The sequence below is a fragment of the Protopterus annectens genome, chromosome 9.part0 (assembly GCF_019279795.1).
Source record: "Protopterus annectens isolate FY-2018-M chromosome 9.part0, PAN1.0, whole genome shotgun sequence".
Classification (NCBI taxonomy): Eukaryota; Metazoa; Chordata; order Ceratodontiformes; family Protopteridae; genus Protopterus; species Protopterus annectens.
The window spans coordinates 1831134699-1831150245 of NC_056743.1; positions in this window are offsets into that span (position 1 = coordinate 1831134699).

The window sequence follows — 15547 nt, forward strand, 5'->3', positions numbered from 1 at the left end:
TACAGTTGGCCTTGGCCAGGACAGTGTGGTATCTATGGCACATGCATCCCAACACAGCAGCCATACCCAGATGTCTGGAAGGGTACCACATAGGCAGATGCCCAGAGGTTCCCGTAGGAGCACTGCTGCTCATTATGCCACTGGCAGATGTGCCACAGGTCTTACAACCTCATGCATATTCCAGGCTGTCATGGAGGCACAGGCACGTATGGAACAGTACACCAGACAGGGACTAAGGGCACAGAGGGCACATAACACCACCGTAATTGACAGTATCCATGACCTAGCAGGTGCCAGTCGTAATTACACTGAGGTCACTGATAGACGTTGGGGTGAGACATTAGATGTCCTCCGCAATGTCATGTCCATGTGTCAAGACAGTGCGGGACAGTTGAGTCATCGACGTGGACGTATGCCAGCAAGATAAGCAGCTGGCAGTCACCGCAGACATCCCTTAAGCACAGCCGCTCCCGTAGTGCCAGTACCAGCCCCAGCAATGTTGGGGGTGGGCTGTCCATAGAACGTCCTAGAAGACTATGTGCATGTGGCTCTGGGCAGTCCCAGCAGGGACCTGGGTCCAGTGTACATCCATCTACCTCTGGGGATAGTACCCAGTCTGGCTTAGTACCTGATAGTGTCAGTAGCACCCCTGCCAGGCACAGATACCGTATCCGTGGCCAGAGACAGTGATCTGTAAAGCCTGGCAAGTACAGTCTGTGGCTGTCCCACAAATACCCATATATGGCAGCCACATGGTGGAACTGTGTGCATGCAGGCACACACACACACACACACATATACACCAGACACCTAGGGATAACACATACCCGCACACATTACATCAACATTGGCCCATAGCAGTACTCTTGGCCCTCACACACACACACACACACACACACACACACACACACACACACACACACACACACACACACACATGTCGATTGTATGGCTCACTGTAGGCCTCTGGCAAGCCAACAACACACCCTGTGCATATGATGAAACCTGTGCCACCTCCTGTCATCTGTAACATTGATGCAGGAACAGGCTACCATGGTGCTGATGCATAGTGTGACTTTATAGCAGTATAGCCATGTTAGCATGTTGTTAGCAGTAGAGTGTAATGATATGCTTGAAGGTGTAGCTGAGCAGGCATGATGCACTAAAGCTATGATTGTCAATGTAGTATTGTTTACACCAGGGTTAGTTCCAATAGTGTATTGTCCGCCCATGTGCCACTTGACTGATGTGTGCAGTATTGGCAGCATGTGTTAGAGAGTGGACAGTATGTGTGGGATGTGTGTAGCACAGATTTGCAGGTGTATATTTGTGAACATGGTGGAGGTGCACTGTCTGCATGTACATGCACAGTGGACACATGGGCAGGGTGGCATGCCCTGTATTACATAGTAACACTCCATAGTGTCTATTGGTGGCCAGTATGCATTGTACTACACACATTTTGGAACTTGACTACACATGTGTGTATGACATGGTTTGACACTGTGCTGTGGGTGATACTGTTACTATCTGTCATTGTTTTACATTCTGGTAGTATACATAACTTCAACAGCCTGACCATAACCAATCGTTAGATGATGTCTTGACAACTGACATACAGATGTAGGGCACACAGTAACATTTGGATCCTTCAGGTACTATACTATGCCAGTAACCAGTGGTATTCACCTGCCCCCTTTACTGAGACCACTCCTGTTTGGCATATAGCTCTCTTAGGTACAAGCAATCACAGTAGGGATATGTCCGTCCACGTCTGGTAATGCATACTGTGGCCTATAATGCATTCTCCAGATGACACACACATCCTCCACAAGGGTATCATACAGACAGATACCTGTTGTCAAACCCATGCTGTAAAGCTATAAGCCAACCAAAGCATAGTCATCCAATTTTACGGAACATAGTATCCCCACAGTACCACATAGGTAGTAGCCACCAACATGATGAACAGGTACCAATGTGTACATGCAACCAAGTGTTACATCATCTCTCCTTTGATAATCATATTTCCAAAGGTATTTTGAAATCCATCAGTGGATCACATAAGTAATAAGGGGTCTGCATGCATATCCACAAAGGTTGTTGTACACCTATAATGAATAGCCATCATTGACAGACTTTGCTGCGTTTGAGCAGGTATGACATATACCTCGGCCATAAACCCTCACTCACACAATTCAATAGAAACTGTAATGAGTGTGTGTGACATGGATGACCTCGGCCAGGGATCACTGCAATGGCTGCCCTTGTCACAAGCATACAGATGTGACCTAAGGTCTGGAAAGCAGCAGCACACTCTGGCAAAGATGACAGATGTGTTCTTGGAGAAAGCAGGGTTTCCACACATGCAATAATTGAGGTCACATGTACGTATATGTATTTGCCACACAGCTACCTCACATGTGCAATGCACATACTGTTGTCATACTGTAGTAAAAGCAAAACCCACCACACATTGACCAACAGTGTCACACACACACACACTCACCAAGTGCAGGATTCAAACCCCTACTGAACTACTTCATGATACTAGAGGAGTATGCATTAACACGACACACTATACACATTACTGTGAGTTTGTTTTTCCACAGGTATATTTGTAGGATGGTGACATCATCAGACTTGACAAAGATTAGTATACCACTTTTAAGGTGTTTTACTACTCTCCAAAAGGGTTGCTCCTCTCCAAGGAGATCACACACAAACACACACTTGTCAAGTGCAAGATTCAAACCCCTACCTAACTGGTTTATGATACTACATGTGACAAAGATTGGTATACCACCTTTAGGGTGTTTCACTACTCTCCAAAAAGGCTGCTGCTCTCCAAGGAGATCATACACAAATAGACACACACACACTTGTCAAGTGCAGGATTCCAACCCCTACCTAACTGGTTTATGATATTATAGGAGTACGCATTTACACAGTGCGTTATACATAACACTGTGAGTTCTTTTTTCCACAGGTATATTTGTAGGCTGGTGACATCATCAGACTTGACAAAGAATAGCATACCACTTTTAGGGTGTTTCACTCCTCTCCAAAAAGGTTGCTCCTCTCCAAGGAGATCACACACAAACAGACACACTTGTCAAGTGCAAGATTCAAACGCCTACCTAACTGGTTTATGATACTACAGGTGTACGCATTTACAAGACGCGCTATACACATTACTGCGAGTTCTACTTTCTACAGGTGTATTTGTAGGATGGTGACATCATCAGACTAGACAAAGTGGGTTACATTAGGTGGGCTACATAGAAGGAATGTCTAAACACTTTGGCCATGTGATCATCAAAGGAGAGTTTACTATCTATCTGTCTCCCCAGGGCCATAATGACTCTCCGTACATACTGGATTACCACTTATGTGGTAATTTGTTTGCACTTTGTTTTAGCCAAAGGGGATGACTATGCATTCTTTGGCATTCTGCTTGAGGGCATTGTTTTGACACCAGCTATCTGTCTCTGTAAGACCCTTCTGGAGGATGTCTGTGTCAGCCGTAGAGTCGATTATGGACCACAGTTAGCAGTCATCTGCAAACATGTTCAGCCAATCTCCTCCTGTGTTTGCCTGTACCTCTGAGCAGTATCTACTGAACAGGTGGGGTCCCAGGACCAAGACCTGTGGGATGCCATTTATGACTGGCTTAGAGTTGGACAGGGCACCCGGAACTCTGAACATGTGTGTTTGATCTATGAGCCACTTGGCCACCCATCCTGTGACATAGCTGTTAATGTTCAAGCTGGTAAGCTTGTCCATAATGACAGAGTGGGGAATGGTGTAGAAAGTCCTTAGTGAGGTCCAGGTGGGTTATGTGGACTACTTTCACCTCCATCTATGTCCTTGGTAACTGTTTGAAATGTCAACTAGGTTAATGAGGCAGGAGCTTCCTTTAACAAGGCGAAGTTGTGTAGAGTCCAGTGTCTGGAGGTCCCCAGTGTCTCTGTTTATGGGTTCCATGACAATTTGCTCCATAGCTTTGTAGACCAGGCTGAGTAGAGATATAGGGCAATGGTTTCCAGGTTCTGTTGTGGCACCCCCTTTGTGGAGCTGGATGTCTGTTAGTGTATGCCATTCTTTGGGTACATAGCCTGTGGTACAATTGAGTCTGGACAGTGAATGTAGGTGAGGGTGTAGTTCCTTTTTGGCCTAGTATAAGATGCAGCTTGGGACACCATCCAGTCCCATTGATGCTGTGTTCTTAGCTTTGGAGAGGGCTGTCTTTACCCGCATGTCCATGAAGTCTGGGGCTCTGCATCCTTCTGTGATGGACACAGGCCCTTTTGGGGGTGATGCGGGGGAGTTTACACTGAACTTGTCCCCCAGGATGTGGGCAATGAAAGTTGGTTCAGTGTATTTCTTGCCATTTTTCAGTAGCTGACAGCATATTTGGAAGTTGACACTTACATGTCAGGTATAGCTACCGAAGGCTTTGTGGTTGTTATTCTTACATTCCTTGGCAATTTGTCTTTAGAAACTGTCCTTGGATTATTTTATGAGCGATCGTTGTTTCTTCCTAATAATGATCAGTGATGCCTTTCCTTTAGTGAAGTTAGCTCTATCATGGGTTTGTTTCCTCCTTCTGTTGTCTAGCTTATTTATGGGCAATGACCATCAGATTATTTTCTTATTTTTGGAGGAGTGCATCTTGGTTTTATTTGTGATGTCTCAGTCCATGCATCCCTGTAGATGCTCATAGGATGCACTTGTAAATGATTCGGCAGATTGTATACCATTATCCTATAGCAAGAGGGCTTTGGAATGTTCCACTTTGGTCTTTGGAAGTGTGCAGTTTGCTTTTGAAAATGTCTTCATAGTGGTGTCATTGACTGGGTGGGCGTGGGGGGTGGGATGTGGATGTCCATTGTGATTACTTTATGATCTGATATTACCAGTGAGGGGTTTATCTCTGTTGTGGAACACTGGTATCCCATGTTGGTGATGATCATGTACAGTATGTTCTCACCTCAAGTGGGCGTAGTGACCAACTGTTACAGGGTGTTAGAGTTTTTAAACTCTAGGAAACATTGGGCAAAGAACGTTTTACATGAGTAATTCTCCCACTCAATGTTTGGGTAGTTTTAATCTCCTCAGATAATGGTGTTTGATAGTACCTTTATAATGTACACGGTTCTCAGGAATAGGAGTGAGGTTCCTGAGACAAGGTAGGTGATCTGTAGCAGGCTACAATCTGATGAGCAGCTTGGCCCAATGTTAGTTGCACTTGCATGGTCTCCAAGGCCTCATGCTGTGCCACTAATCTGAAGGTGTGGGTATCAATAAGGTAAATGGGTACACCCCTTCCTTTTGTATTTCACTCATGGTTTTGGGTCCGAACGTCAGAGGGATTGTGAGTGTTTTACATGGAGCATGTCCAACAGCTCTGTGTTTGACATAGCTTTGTATGTTAGGCAGTGAACACCTCTGAGTAGGCGATATGCAAGGGAGTACGGATGGAGCATTTTGAGTTGGTCTGTGTATGGCATGTATTTCAGGCCGCTAATGCTCTTTGTGAGGTATTGCTGCAGGCTTTCCGGTTGTTGTAGTTGTCTTGTGAGGTACATAGCAAAAGTGGTGTTGTACTCTATTATAGTTCTAGTGAGTGATGAGTAGAGGGGAACAATGGCCTCTTCTATTCTGCATGAGACACATTTTGTGATGAGGTGTGCCACATAGGAGGGTTTCCTGACTACTGTGGGTATGTGATTATCACAGTTGTGTCCACTGTCCACCTGTGACCCAAGGTCTCTTGTCATACTTTCAGTGTTAAGTATACTACCATCTATGTTGTAGTTCTTGGCTACAGAGTTTTTAACAAAGGGGATGACAATGCACCTTTTGGCATTGAGCTAGAGCCCATGGCTTTGACAACAGCCATCTGTCTCAGTGAGGCCCTTTTGTAGGATGTCCACATCTTTAGTGTTTACAATTATGGCTCCTAGTTTGCAGTCCTCTGGAAACTTCAGTAGCCACAGACCTTCCATGTTAAAGTTTACTTCAGGGAAGTAGATACTAAACAGGACAAGACCCAGGACTGGACCCTGTGGTACTGCACTCGTCACTGGTCCAAAGTCATACTTGGAGTCTGCTACTTTCACAGTATGTGTTCTGTCAGTAAGCCTGTTGGCAACCCATCTTGTGACATAGCAATTGATACCTAGTTTAGTGAGTTTATCTATATTTCCAGAGTGTGGGGTGGTGTTGTAAGCCATGGAAGGATCTACATAGGCTGTGCGAACCACCTTACCCTTGTCTACGGTTCTGGTGACTGCTTCAATGTCATCTATCAGGTTTAGGAGACATGATCTGCATTTTACAAACCCAACATGGTTGTGGTCCAGGGTTTGGGGATTACCAATGTAATTTTTTATAAGTTGTATGATGATATATTCCATGGCCTTGAAGAGCGGGCTCATCAGGCTAATGGGGCGCTAGTTCCTGGAGTCCGTGGTGTCTCCACCCTTGTGTAGTGGGATAACCGTCACTGTGCACCATTCAGCAGGCACAAAGCATGTGGTGAGGCTATGACTGCACATGGTACGTCAGCGTGGTGCCTGTTCATTCTGTGGTTTGTGTAGAACACAGCCTGGGAAGTTATCTGGTCCCATGGCTGCTGTGATACTGGCTTTGGAGAGTGTTTTTTACCTGTGCAGCCGTGATGACAGCAGCTTTGCAGTCTTCCATTATAGAGATGTCGTCTTTTATGGGTGGGGGGGGGGTAAAGTTAACACAGATCCTATCTGCCAGGAAGTTGGCAATATCAGTTGGGTCTGTATATTTAGTGCCATTGAGCTGTAACTCAGAACAGATCTGAGTGTAGCCATGACATGGACCTGTCTGTTGGGCAGAGATCTCCTGAGTAGACAGTATGCAACAGAGTACAGATTGGGTTACATTCAGTCTTTTTGCATGGGGCAACTGATTGAGGCCACTAGTCCTCTTGTTAAGGTACTTCAGTGGTCTTTCTGGCTGCTAAAGGTGCCTAGTCAGATTCATCGCAAGTGTGTTGCGGTACTCTCTGATGGGTCTGATGACTGATGAGTAGTGGGAACCTCCACTGACCTACATGCACAGACCTTGGCAGTTTGTGTGAACACATAGCATGATTTTCTGACCACTTTGTGAATGTGCTACTGGAAGTAGAGATGACTATCCACATTTGTCCATAGATCCCTTATTATCACCTCTGTATTTAGCCTAAGTGTGTGAGCATGCCCAGTATGACCTTTCAGTATGTTGTTGCCTGACATTTGCTTCATTTATTTGTGTGTGAGCATGCCTAGTATGACTTTTCAGTATGTTGTTGCCTGACATTTGCTTCATTTATTTAAGTGTGTGAGCATGCCCAGTATGACCTTTCAGTGTGATGCTGAATGAAATCCACTACATTCGTTGGAGTGTGTGAGCACGCCCGGTATAGACATTTATACTATATGTGTATTGAAAATCAAATTGTATTTTTAAAGCAGGGCTCACCTTTGTGTCATAGATCAACAGGGATCATGCTGTGCCTGCAGGGCTTCCATGAGACACTTTGCATAGACTTATCAACATTTCTACATACAGTGGGGACAGCTATTCTTTGTACATTTCTACCCAGGGGCACACCTGATTGTTACTGTGGGTGTACATAGGATGAGGGTTTCACCTGACACTTATACACATTTGCTATGCCTGCACTGCTATGTACGGTACACAATTTCAGTCTGTACTGTTGCTTATCATACTGGCTTGAGGCACACTACTGTACTACAGATCTTAGCATCCAATGTCACGTATATTAGATTGCGACTTCATAGCCTACACAACCCACGTCACACCGCTTGGCCTGATGTTCTCTGTCTGCATAGGCCTGTGGGGGTGGTTATCCATATGCCTCTTTAGGGCCATGATACAGCATTTATTTGTGTTTGCATTAGTGTACAATTGTCCTGCTGTGTCTGTGCCACTGATATGCTATCATGGCTTAGTGGTTCAGTACTGTGACTATAGTGCGCAGTATCCTGGGTTCGAGCCCTGTCCCTGCTTTTTATTTTCATGCTGGGCAGACCAGACTGCTTAAGGAACAGTAAAGCAAATATGAGCATGTTTACCTGACTTTGCTCAACTTTGCCCGACCTTGCCCAACATTGCTCAACGTTGCCCGATGTTGTGCTAGTTAGCACAGGCAATTTTGTTTACATATACTAAATATTGGTAAAAGCTGCTTAGCACTGCTTTATATTGCTTAAAACATGGCAATCATGCCTCAGGTGGTGCTGCAGGGCTGCCTATGTCAGATGCACATACTACACCCCATATACATGTTTGGAAACAGGTAGTGTCAAGTTAGGCATCCCTTTTATTTTATGTGCGAGTCAGAGAGAGGTATCATTTCCAGGGTTCCTACTGAGCCAGTGTATGTGCTATGTGTTGCCTCTTTGCCAAGGCCAAGGCATACTGGGCATGCCTCCTTCTGCCTACTGGGGCAGGCTCAGGTTGTTCCTCCTCTGAGTCACACTGTGCCTGTGCAGGCCTATGCAATGGTGGGGGGCTGTTTGGCCCTGCCCCATGCTGTTCCTGCAGCAGCTTTTTTCACAGGATCATATTGTTTAGCATGGCACATACCATGACAATTTGGGTACATGTAGTTGGTGAGTACTGCAAGGCTTCATCAGATGTGTCCAGGCACCGGAACCATGACTTGAGCATCCCAAACACACGCTTGATTACATTTTGTGTTTGTGTGTGTGCCTCATTATGGAGTTCTTGTTTAGTTGTGTGTGCATTTCTGATGGGTGTCATCAGCCATGGCTCCAGTGCATATCCAGCATCCCCCACTAGGTGACCATCAGGGATGTCCCCATTGGCAAATGTCTGGTGCAGATGCGTCAGATGCCAGATATGGGAATCGCGGTAGCTTCTAGGACAGCCAGCACACACATTCAGTATTATGCCCTGGGCATCGCACACAACCTGGCAGTTGATGGAGTGGAAGCGCTTGCGGTTGATGTAGGCCCTACCCCGCTCACCGGCTGGTGCTTTGATGTGTAAGTGCGTGCAGTCAATTGCACCCACTACCTCAGGGTATTCCGCTATTTGCTGGAAGAGACGCATATTGCTGGCCAATACCTCAATTGGGGAAATATACATGATCACCGACATGTGCTGACATGGCATTCAGGAACTGGTGCAGTACCCTGGATGCTGATGCCTGTGAAATCCCCATCATATCACCAGTTGGTCTCTGGAAGGTACCTGCTGCTAGTATTCTTAGGCCAACACACACCTTGGTTTCCACTGGGATGGGTTCCCCTCTGTTGGTTCTGTGTGTGAGGCGTGGCCTGCACAGCTCAACAATTTGCTGCAGGAGGTCTCTGTCCACTCTATATCACTCCACTATCTCCAGCTCATGTAGCCCCTGGTAGGTTACCCTGGGTCTGTACACTCTTCTCCGTCTCCTCATTGTGGGTTGCTCAGCAGCATTCGCAATGGCACCACCCTCAGCATCTTGCACATGTTGCCTTATAATAGCAATGGCAGCCCCTAACATTTTTTGTCTCAGTTAAGCTTTTTAAGTTTTCACTTCTCTTTGTATACTGCAGTGTTGCAGTGTTTCTGAGTAAAACATGGGGGAATGTTGTTTGCAGAGTTGAAAGTGCTGGGCTGGGCTGGGATAGTCTGCTGCCTGTATAATTGGCTGATTCTGATTGATTTCACCTGGCAGCTCTGATAGTTCTCCTTGGTTAACTTCCTACTACTTCTTTTCCTTCCTTTTCCCTTTCTGTTTCCACAGGGGGCAGCGCCACGCAAACAAGTGCAAACACATGCATATGAGCGCACACACGCGCATGCAGGCTTACACAGGCTTAGGCAGGTGCACATCCGCTCACACAGGCTTAGACAGCCTTACACAGGCTTACACAAGTGCACATATGCGCACACAGGCTTAGATGGGTTTACAGGCATGCACACGCGCGCACACAGTGTAAGCATCTTTGCAAGAAACTTTAGTGATATCCACGGTGTACACCTTCGGTTTCTGTGTTTCAGTTAAGACAACTGTAGACACGCCTCTTCCAGTCCTGAGTAACTTACAGCAAACACATGCCATTCTGCTCCAATAAGCTTACAGTCTTTGATACATACCCCTTCATGATGTCACCTATTTTCTACTCTGTTACTCCCCTAATCCTTCTCTTACACTCTAGGGACATGGTTCACATGGCAGGGAAAATTGGGATTCACTATCCTTATACTCATTTGCATAGGATTGCTTACTAATGCTTGGTTACATCTCTCAGACTGTGCTTCCCCCCTTAGCAACCACTACTCAGTAGCCAGGTTGTCTTCAGCCTGCCATTCACCTGCATGGCAGAAGAATATTTTTAATAAAATGCTTATTTTTGGCTTTTATTTTTTTTCTGTTTTTTAGAGTGCCGCACGTTTGCGCGGTGCTGCGCTACGCTTAAACATCGGATATCGGGGAAAAAATTATTATTTTTTATTATTTTGCAACACATAAAAATGCCAATGGCCTTATATTTGGCCATTGGCATGCTTCCTCAACTGGATGCATCCTTTATTTGGAACTGTCATAGCTCCGTTTTACTATTTGCAATACGGTACTCCGTTACCAACAGAGTACATTTCTGCAAATAACACTACTCTTACTCAGACAGGTTAGTGTTTCCTGGATCACAAACTTACCTCATTTGCATAGCTTTCAGCAGCAAATGAGGTAATTTGCATAACATAACACTGTCCGTGCAAGAGTAGTTTTAGGAGCTCTCATGCACGCCCCTGTCGGCTGTTCCTGGATCGCTCGGCAGACATATTGGCTGTCTGGAGTCTTACTCTACTCTTAGACTCCATGCAAGCCTTTGTGAATCTGGCCCATAGAGTCTCATGTGATGACAACTACATGATTTGAGGGTTAATGAGCAAACAGACAGTAGGGAAGTAACTGATCCCAATTTCATTATGAACTTGCTCTCTGGTCTTTTTGTAGCAAAGACTAAAACATTCAACAATCTCATTAGTCTGAGGGTAGCAAACCAATGTTCTTTTATTCAAATATAATTTTTATTGCATTTCACTTCTATTTAAATACAAGAAAAGAATGACACAGAAAATATACATACAAGCTACTTGGAATATCAAGTTTCAGTTGTCCAAATACGATATACATAACATAAATCATCAATGTTAGGGTAACAATTATACAGAATTGTCTAATAATCAAGCTGCTCTTAATAAATACTTCACTTTAAAACACTGCCAGAACTGGTGCATTACCATGGAAACAGATGGGATTCCTGGATCTGTGATTACATTTTTGTGAATCCCTACCCTGGAAGAACGTTATACTAACTCACTGGACAATCACGTGACTGATTTTTCAAAGTGGAACTGCTTCAGGAGACATTGCAGCACAGTTAGTGATCACCAGAATGGATTGGTAACCATACATGAACATTGTTAATGGACTTACAAGATCTGTGATTATCTGCTGGAATGAGAACTTAGTAGTAAACATTGGTGTCAGTATGCATCTGAAACCAGTATTTGCTGCAGTTTTTAGACATTCTGGGTGTGTTGCACAGAAATATTAAATGACTTTTATTATACCAGTCCAATAAAATTGTGGTAAAATTCTAACTTTAGTCATACCTGTAAACTGTCCATTTTTCTGCAGAATGTCCAGATTTTTCCCTAATATTTTGGGTCTGCTCCTCATAAAATTTGTGGTTTTCTGAAAAATCATTTAGGACTGAAATCACAAACGGATGACAAACATTGAGTTTCAGACTTTATATCCTTCAGAAAACACATACCAGTGCAAAACCTATTACTCTATCACTTTCTACATTTGTATGAGCAGTATTTAAAATGTACCCCTATTTGTGGGCCTTTGGCTTCTCATTAGTTTTGCCTTTGCCTAAATTTCTTGTGTCAAGAGCTTGAGCGATGTTTTTTTGTTGTATCTATTCATAAGTGTACACTAAAATATGACTGCACCAATGCCATCACAAATGTTTGGCAAGGTTTCAGGACTAACAGCTGGTATAGTATTTCATCTGTGTCTTTATTTACCCCATATAATAAATCATTCTTTAACTTAAAGCGTGAGTATGAGATGGAACCACTCTGCTCATCTGTCTGTCCTACTCTGTTTTCTTTGGTTCTGCATAATGTACAATCCTCCAATTCTGCATTTTAACATTTTCTTTGCTTATCCACATTGTCCAAGTCACGAATGATTTCATTAGTACACTGACATTAAGTGGAGAGTGGAGAGTTTTTACCTAAGAACGCAGGTTTACATCTTTTTTTTCTTAGTACTTCATCATCAAAAGACTAATCATGCCAATAGTTTTTGTCTGCTTTCTTTTTAGAATTTCTTTAACTTCAGCAACTTTTGTTTCTGTAAGCACTTGCTGATAAGGGTCCTGCTTCTGACTAGCCCTCTGTTTTGGCTTTGCAGAGGAAAACATAGGGGTCTGCTCAGGTTCCCTCTCTTCTGCTAGTGAATTCCTTCCTGTGGGTCACTTAATTTCTGTCTTCTTGTAGGCATCCTTCACTACTTCAGTGGTTGAAACCCTTTGACAAAGTTATGTATTATGCACTGTGGGTCCATCATTCTTTTCCAATATATTTTCCAGCAATCAACTTCCAGCAGTCCCTATTCTTCATAAATGACCCCCTCTACACCAACAGGCAAACATCCCTTAAAGTAAGCTTTCTGGATGGCAACCAGAAATAGTCCTTACTCTTTGCCAAAGACCCCATCTAAACTGAGAGGCAAAACAGCGGGGGAAGAGCCATTCCTTTTTAACTGTCTGTTGTGTAGGTATCCCAAAGCAACATACTCTCTGTTACTTCATTCTTTCTGCTGCTTGTTTACCATAGAATATGGTTTATAAGTGGCAGCTCAAATAACACAGTAATTTCACAATAATGCAGCTTTTTCAGAATAAATAAATATCATTTTCACAGTTTTATATATATTTATATATTTATATATATATATATATATATATATTTATATCAGCAGTGATACTAGTCCAAAGTATGGAAATTATGGCTCATGGTAATGGATGGATTCAACCTACTTACTAATTACTCATTTTGTTTCTTAATGTTATATTTCATATTATTTATTTCATTTTGTTAACTCCATGAGTTGGCTGATTGGCAGACCCTTTTCAACAGAAACCCATCCCATAATGTCATGAACACACATGCAAAATTAAATAGCATGACAGTGTTGGGAGTAGAATTTGCTGCCTGAATCACAATGTGACATTATATAATAGTATAAGCTTGTAATTATTTACCTTATGCAACAATTTTGATTTTTATAAAAAGCAGTTATGAACAAAATATTAAACAGTCATGTAGTATTCACATTTTTACATTTTACAGGTGTGTTTGCAAGATATTTTAAAGCACGAATAGTTGTTTGAATTATTTATGCAATCTTATAATACCACCCGTACCCTCCGCTCATCCAATAAACTACTTCAAAAAGTCATGAAATACAACAACTCTATTGGAGACTCCATATTCGCAAACTATTTTGCTTAAATATGGAACTGTATTCCTCAATATATACTTAATACCCTCACTACCTCAAAATTCAAACTCCTTCTTAAAGAACATCTAAACAATACATTTCTCTGTTCCTGTATCACCCCTGGATAACTGTCTCTTACCTTACTCTTTGCATTTTTTCCTTAACTCAAACCCATTACTAATTCTCCTCCTCCCCTGACCACTCTACTTCTCCGACTTGTATCTTTTTTCCCTAAAATTTAGAGTTTCTTTAAATTATAAATACATTGCACTGTATCAGCTATATGCATATTTTATTTTTCTTTCGGCTTGCCTTAACATTATATGATTTTTAATTCTAATATTAGATTACTTATTTTACTTTGTGTATGTAACAGTATACTGTAATAATTATTACCATTACTGTTTGACTTATTGATCCATTGCTATATATTTTTTTTTTTTTTGGAGATTTTCTCTCTGGGCCTCCACTGAAAATGAGCTGTTAGCCCAGTTGGACTAGCCCAGTAACAAATGTAAAGAAATAAATAAAATAAATAAATATTTACATATTTACATTTCTTTGGTACTTTGTCAGTCTGCATGGGATAACCTTTTGTGACATGATTATGTATATAGTATATTTGCTGTTCTTGAATTTTTGCTTCTTTCTGAATTGTATTGCAATGATCCCTGCAATCTACGTTGCCGAAATGCATGCAGTATGCCTTGTCATTCTCATGGATATCTTTAACCATGATCTTTATAGCAACAGCAGGTGGACCCTTCTATAAGGTGTTCTTTTACTTCATAATTCAAGAGGCCAATATGTTTTCTGCTCTTATATATGGTGGTATATGATTCTAGATAGCAGATCCCAGTTTGGAGAATGCTTGTTCTGCCACTATGATTTTTAATCTAGATCTGATAAGGAGCAGAGCTTCAACTGAGATTTCCTTTAAATCATATGACTGTTCCTTGACATTTAGTTTTCTTTTTAATGGGGGACACTGGCCAAACTTAATCAGTCTGAATATTCTCTCCAATGAGAAGGGCTACACACTTAGGTGTTAGTAGCCATTTGAACTGATTCTAGCCAGAAAAGCAAGTCTGTAGATTGTATTTATTGTTGTCTGCAATATGTGTATATTATTAGTGCAGCAAAAAGGTATTAGGAGGCAGTATTTTAATTTAGAAATAAGTGCATTTTTAGCAAAGGAGTGCTTTGCTGAGGGAATGAGAAGGTTAGAGATTCTGTTGCATAATTTTAACTGCATTAGTACTTTATACACAACTTTACTTATGTACTGACCAAAAATGAGTGAATGGTCAAACCCTGCATATGATGAAGATATATTTCCGTAACATGGATGTTTCAGTTGTTGTCTGCATTTAGTATTGGTGCTATGTTTTGCATTTTTCTGGTTTTGGCAAGCATATCTCTCAACCTCTTGGTGCATATAATCTGGACAAAGCCTGACAGAATGGGGGGGACAATGGCCTAAAAATAGAGACAGCTTTTTAAATATTGCTCTTCTAAACTTAAAACATTGCTAAAGTAACATGATTTGTCTTAGTATGCATTTTTCTGATGGGAATGAAGTCTGAAACACAAATGTATATCATTATTTGGTGACTTCAGTCCTTAGATCATCCCAGTAATTTGACAGAACATAATAAATTTTATGAGGAACAGACCAAAATATGAGGCATAAATCTGGACATTCTATAAACATCTGGACAGTTGTGAGGTACAGGAATAAGTAAAATGACACTGGATTTTACTGGACCAATCAGGAGTCTATTTTGTTTTTTGTAGCTGTGATCTTGTATGCCCCAACAATGGGCATCTGTAGGGAGTATTTATGGTTTCTATTTCTTTGTTATTTATCTCACAGCTGCTGTATTTTATTAAATAGTAATGTTTCTTAGTAAGAAATGTAAACTCCATCAATGAACCCTGTAACAGTAATTGCCTATGGTC